Source organism: Primulina tabacum, chromosome 11 (assembly GCF_025594145.1).
Source record: "Primulina tabacum isolate GXHZ01 chromosome 11, ASM2559414v2, whole genome shotgun sequence".
NCBI lineage: Eukaryota > Viridiplantae > Streptophyta > Magnoliopsida > Lamiales > Gesneriaceae > Primulina > Primulina tabacum.
Window position 1 is genome coordinate 39,617,629 of NC_134560.1, and position 7,463 is coordinate 39,625,091.

The window sequence follows — 7,463 nt, forward strand, 5'->3', positions numbered from 1 at the left end:
AGGCTGTATGTTTTTAACTACAGATATAATTTTTATAGCATTTTCATCTCTTATACTACTGTCTAGGATAAGAATTTGATGAGATTTTGTGTGTTAATTTCAACCGTGTTCATTGGCTAATTGGAGAATGATATATGCTAAAGAAACTCTGTTGCATCGGAAATTTGAAATTTTTTTAATTTTTATGTGTGCGGAAAGTTCAGTTTTCAATGTATTGATTTTATTCTTAATGAAAGTTGTACATTTTAATGTTCTGATTTCACTATTGAAGAAAAATTTAGCAGATTTTAAAAAATATGTATGATCTGAATATTTAAACCGAATTCCGATCCATTCGTATAGGTTATGTTATCAAATGAGGTTATGAAGCCATTCCGTCTACAAATATTTGTGGTGAAAAACTAAACTAATTTATGTCTAATGTGCAAACAGATAACAATTTTTTTCATTTTTTTATCAAAATTGGTTCGAGAATTTCATCCATTTTCCTTTTTTTTTGTGATGTTCTTGCATTTCCTCTATATTTCTTTCACTTTTTTCCTTGCCGCTTCAATAAAGATTAAATATTTAATTATGAAAATGAAGTCATTTGATTCTGTTGTTTTTCAGTCGAATTACCAGAAAATCGGGTATAGAATGTTATTTTTAAGGCTGATTATTTGATTTATTTGTTGTAATTTATGAATTAGTTGAAATAATCAATTTATTCAATATTTACGAAATAAAATTTATGGTAGTCATGGTTTCTATATTTTTTTTGTTGGGAAAAAATTTTGAAAACAAAATTACGTTAGAATGGTTAATTGGATGGGTTTAGGAAAATAAAACGACTTATTAGTATAAAAAAACGTTACACTTCAAACATATTTAGATTTTCAACCTCATTTAAAACTGATGCAAACTCAAACAAACTTCTTTAAATATTAACGCAATTTGATAAATATATTTTTAATCAATATTTTCTCACGTGTGTTGCATATGCACCTCTTCTAGTGTGTGTGTGTGTGTGTGTGTGTCTATATATATATATATATATATATATATAGTGTGTGTGTGTGTAAAAATGTTCAACTTTGATGGGATTAATTTAAATTTTTAAAAGAAAATTTCAAGTAGAATAATGTGCCACGTGTTGAAGAATTTATTGGGAAGATTGGTAACAATAATGTAGTAGAGTGACTTTAGATCGTTTCGATATGAATTTATTGTGTTAAAGCTTAAAAAACAATAATAAAGATAAAATGAGGGTTATTTTCTCTTAAACTTAAATCCTAAGAACGTAGAAATTTAAAGTCTTAACAAATAAACTAATAATAACAAGTTTGGTTATTAAAACACGATATTTATTGTATTTGTTTTTTTTAATTTTACATTTATTTATATAATAAAATTATGTTATAGTGCAATAATTATCCATGCTGGAGAGCAATCGAACTGTGGTGTTTGAGCTGTTGTTCTATTTAAAATATTGGAGTTGCACCATTACCACCAACTATAACTTTTAGTAAATTGACAATCACTCGATCCTATAATTAGTATAAGAACAAGGTCACGGGTTCGATTCTTGTATAATTATTTAATATTTTTTATTAATATTATTAGTATTATGATTTATTTATTATTGTTATTATTTATAATAGTATTGATAAAAATATTATTATTATTATTAAGATATAGGTTTAGATTAGTTAAACTAAAATATCATATATTGTGAAGATCAGTTAATCTAAATATTGTTAATTATCAATTAATCATTAATTAAATTAAATCTATAGCGGAAAATGATTTAAAAATACTTTAAAACAAATCTTTGACATATAAAAATCTCTGTATGGCCTTCCCCTAAGTATGACATACCAAAAATTTAAAGTACCTTTAAAAACAAAAATAACTCAAGGACAAGGATGTTGTATTCATAAGCATTCACATGCAAGTGTCGGCCATGCACGAACCAACAATCCACAAAAATTAGTACAAATAAGCCGACAAGGCTCCAAAAAAAAAACAAAAACTAAATCCAAACAAACAACAACAAATCCAAATAATCATACTGATACACGATGCATTTTTCCGTTGAATAAAATATGATCTAAGACTGGCCAATACTCCAACACATAAATATATTCTAGCTGGGAGACTCCAAACTAACTCCAACATACAATGTATTAATGATAAACATCAATTTTACGCAAAGACTAATTCAATATAAACTTATCACGTCGAAGAATTATACCCCAAAAGCGTTTAACGCTTGACCTACAACATATATTCGATATATCCATAATTGGCAACGAGTAAGATAACCGTATTTTGAGACTTAACAGATGACCTTGACTTGAACATGACATGATCATAATCACAGCTAATGTTAAATTCCAGATCTACAAGGTAAACTTGTACATTGTTGACAAATATCATACGTCATTTACCACATCAATGATTCATATTAGTTCAGTCCATATTACCCTTTATGGAACAAAATCAATGAATGATATATGACTGATTTTGTGGTAATCTTCTCCTCTTCTCAACCGCTCCATGAAATTATAGGTCGATTCATGCCCGAACCACTTAAATCGTGTTTTGAGAGTTATTTCCTTTTCTTGCGTATTGTGTGCTGGGTTTCTTGATTGGTTTTTCTTCGCTCTGAATGTGTGATCATAATCGAGTTGCTTGAGGATATACAAAGAGCTTGATTCTATAACAGTTTGGGAGAGGAAACACAAACGAGCACAAATATTTAATCTTCGTTTTGATGACTATCTATTTAAGAATTCAACTACTTAGTGTTTGTCAGTAAGTTGACATTATGATATATACTAGCGTTAGAACATATATTTATTTATTATAATAAATTTTAGAAATTTGGAAAAAAAAAATCAATGACGATAAAAAAAAATACTTAAATGATAAGATGGTAGAAATTATGAGAAGAAATATGTAGAAAATTAAGGCAAGGGAAATAAGCTTTTTGTTCTGCTATCTTGTTCAATTTTTTGTTTTGTCCGCTAAATCTTCCCCATAAAATTTTTTATTTGTAAAAGAAAAAAATTTGAATTCAGATATTGTATTTTACACAAAAATTTATAATTAAAAGTTTTATTTTTGCTACATACATACATTTATTTTTATATGTATATTATATAATATGTACATACAGATCCATACAATACAACAATATATATTTTTTCAATGCATGCAGATCCAGTTTTAACAGATCATGATATATATATATATATATATATAAATAGAATAGATTAAACGCATCTGAATTATTGTAAATTATATATATTTTTTAAAATATTCGATTTCAATAACATTTCTTGCAAGGAATTTGAATATATATATATATATATATATATATATAAATTAACAAAAGATAATTTTTTGAAGGGATTTCAAGTGTCGCGGATTTTAAAACGAGTGATACATGCACAAAAAACAAGAAGATTTAACGAGCATGTTTATTATTAAGATGTCACCGGTTAGCACGACGAGTCTTTGATTGCATAAATTCATTATTCGTTTAGCGTATTTGCCTGATAGTTAGATGTGACAATATGGAGTTGGACGATTGGCTGAAACATATTAAATTTATCTATTTTCTTATTTTTACTTCACTTTTAGCATGCTCTAATTAGATTGATCATAAAACTAGATAAAACAACTAAACCCGGATACTAAAAGAAAGCCAAAAAAGTTGCAATTTGCAATGTACAAGCTGAAATCAACTTCGGGCAGAATTTTCTTGATATATTTTTTTGTAGTCACAAAATGAAAGAACCTAACTTTTTTTGAAGGTGAATATCCGGACCTGAACCCGACACTATCGGGTAGTTAACAGAGTCGGGTCGAAAAAAAATCAAGTACCCGTCCCCAACTACCTGAAACCCCAACTACCTGAAACCCGATATGTGCCCACTCCTAGCTCACAATTCGACTTGTTCCTCATTCTCATATGACGAAGGAGCGTAAGAGGTGAGTGTTTGAGTCAATCGAAGACGTAAACATCATAATTTAATATATCATGAAGACATATCAAATATCAAAATTTCCTCAAAACTTCAAAGATGACATATACATCTTCCAATGTCGTCGCAGATATGGAAGAAAATAATAAAAATATAAGAATGAAATATAGTGTAGTATGAAATATAGTGTAGGTATGAAACATACAAATATATTAGTAGTCATTTTATTTTTTAAGGCTTTTGTTTGGAAGCACACAAATCCAAAATGCTGTGTATACAACATGTAGCAAACAGGCCCTACTAGTCGATGGGTACTCCCAAATAGATGATTGGTATATGACTGATTTTGTGATAATCTTCTCCTCCTCTTATCAACCGCTCCATGAAATTATTGGGCATTTCCCAAATCTCAAGCTTTGTGATGGAAGCCATGAAAATTATTCCTTGTGGAATCATCTTCAATTTCGGACAACTAACGATTTCGAGATCCGAAAGATTTCGCATTGCCCCTTCTTCCACTCTCCATTCCTCTAAATTCTCCAAACCCCGAAGTCTAAGAATCTTGAGCTGAGGAAATCCTTTACTCCCACAAACCATTTCAGTTCCAGCAAATACATCCCAGCCCAACCAAAGATTTCGTAGCCCCGGAAGATGTTGTAGTGTTTCCATCGGATCATCCAGAATTCTACTTCTAAAAAGGCTCAAAGTATGAAGATTCTGGATTAACTGAGGGCCCCAAGTCGGTAATCTCCTCAATCGCCCATCAATGCTCAAATAATTGAGTGGGCAATGCGTTTACGAATCGATGACAAGTGAACCTTCCTCGGAACTCAAATCACTCACTTCAATTTCTAATCTTGTCTCCCGAAGCTGATCCTTGAGTTTTGTGATGTGTTCAAAAACCACATACAAGCTTTCTATATCGTAAACATGACCACCAAAACTTCGGAGATTGGTTAATTTTAGGAGATGGTTGGTATCAAAGACCTTACTATTGAACCCAATCAATGTCTCCAATTGCGTTAAGCCATCGAGTCTTAGTCTTATCCCACCATTAATCTTCGTTATCGTGATCGGACTCAGAGAGAGATGCCTCAATCGTCCCATCTTATTAATTGAATTTGGTAACGCCACACGTCCTCCCGATCGCAGATCCATTGATTGTAGACATGTTAGTTTGTTGACAAATTCTGGTAGCTCCAAAAACCAGTAGCGTCTTATACTCAAATGCTTGAGCATCACTAGTTTTCTCAGAGCATAAGGTAACTTATTATCCTCAAATTCGCAGTTCACCAATACCAAGACTTTGAGAGATCTGAGCAATGCGTTATTTTTCCAGATTTTATTAATATCAACATATGTTATCTGGTTGTTTAGCAATAGAAGAGATCGCAAGTTTGCATTTTTAAACCGTGCAATACTACAAGCCGCATCTTCATCGACCAAATTGGTTGCTAATCTTCGAATTTTTCCTTGAGAATCCTCGAAAAAATTCTCTTCTTTTCCCTTTGACAAACATAGATCTCTCACCAAATCATGAAGGCGGCACGATTTAAAACTCCCAAATGTATATTTATCAGTCATTAATTTCACCTGAACCATGCATTTGCTTGCTAGCTCATTTAAATAACGTTCAGCAACATCCCTAAGAGTTTCATTTCGCCCTTTATCGTCTGATGAAATCAATCCTTCTGCCATCCATATCAAATAAACGTCCTCCACATTTATATCCTCGTCCTCTTGAAAACATCCTAAGTATAGAAAACATAACTTTAGGTAGTAAGGCAATACATCGTAACTCAAGTTTAGTACATGTTCCACCCTTTTATCATTGGTGTCAACACCCTTTCCATGCTTCAGGTACGAAACTATATTCTCGAGGACCTTTCTCCACTCACCTAAATTTTCTTGTCCTCGCAATATTCCCCCAATAACGGATACCGCTAGGGGTAGACACCCACATTTGCGTAACAATTCCCTTCCTATAGCTTCAAAATGTTTCGAGTTGGCTATAGATGACCCTGTGTGCACAATTGGCAAACATAAATCAATCTCCATCTCGTTGACATTAGTATATACACAACAATAAACAAATAATAGGTTCCATAAAAAGATTCATTGGATTGGATCCCTTGAAATGTTTACGTTTTGATATATAATTATTTGAGTTAATTTTTTAGGATTAGGAGAAATTTAATAATTTAAATTATTATTTATAATTCCTACTCATGTTTTTTTAATTGCATACAGGTGAACAAGGAAATCGAGTCAAAATGTTGGAAAAAGATATAAATTCATGAGTTTGGCACCAACTGTGGACAACTATTGCATATAGCCTTTTATCGTATTTAATTGCAAGTATTGAATCAACCAATGGAATGAAACCAACCTTCAGAATCATGGATGGGAAGAGCTATCTTTTGAAGCAGATCCCAGCTTTCATCCTCCGTCAAGCACTCTAGTTTGTAGACAAATTCCGTGTCTGCAATCATTTGATTGCGAGTGGTGAGCAAGATTTTGGAATTCGATTCTGCTAGTGGAAATGCATTCTTTAAGATATGCCAATGATCGATTTCCCATATATCGTCAAGAACAACCAGACATTTTTTTGCTTTTTGTATATCGTATAGTTCTCTCACCAACTCAGCTTCCTCTCGTTCACTGTTTTCTCCTGGAAGAAGTTGCCTCAATATTTCCTGGAAAATCGATTTTGCTTGAAGTTTCTGCGTAATGCAAACCCAAGCACGAGCTTCAAAATCGAATTTGTGTTGATAAATTTTTCTGGCAAGAGTCGTCTTCCCCAAACCACCCATCCCCCATATAGAAATCACTCGTGATGACCTATCATCGTTTTGCATACGTGATACAAGAAAATCTATGTCATTCTTCATCCCAACGAAGTGCTCTTCAATTCCATGACCGTATGTCTGCCTCAGCAATCGTTGATCGTCATTGCAGTCGAAGCTTGACGATCCCTCCCCACTACTTATAGACTCCAATTTTTTGGTGAGTTCAGCCATGCGAGACATAATATCAGCAGTCTCCTTCCCTATCTCGTGAAGAGCCAAACACTCGCCCAATATGCAAGTGAATCTTTTGAGCCTTTTTTTCAAGTTTTTCGCTCCTCTTCTTGACGTAACTTCAACAGTATATTTTTCAAGAACATCCCCAGCCCTTGTTGCCAGATCTATAAGTTCTAAGACCCAGCCACGCACGATGTCAGAGTTGTATCTGTCCCGCCGCTTGTCGGCATCCTTCAAGAAACGGCGCATCGCTTGAAACTCCCTTCCGACATCCTCAACCTGACCTTCAACACCTGATAAAAACCTCACTTCTTCGATCAACAGGTCACGCAGTGTTTCCAAAGCCATTGTTGCAGCAGCAATATCACCCATCTTTTAGCCAAGAATTTCATGGAAGAAGATGGTTTATGGCGTCAACTGAATAAATGTTCCTGCCAATTGGCCTATTAGAAATTCAAGCCAAATTAAA

The 7,463-nt window shown here is 32.8% G+C and overlaps 1 pseudogene; it reads right to left on the reverse strand.

Annotated features, from left to right (window-relative positions):
• Nucleotides 1-4,165: 4,165 nt before the first annotated feature.
• On the reverse strand, nucleotides 4,166-7,463 carry LOC142518062 (putative inactive disease susceptibility protein LOV1; annotated as a pseudogene).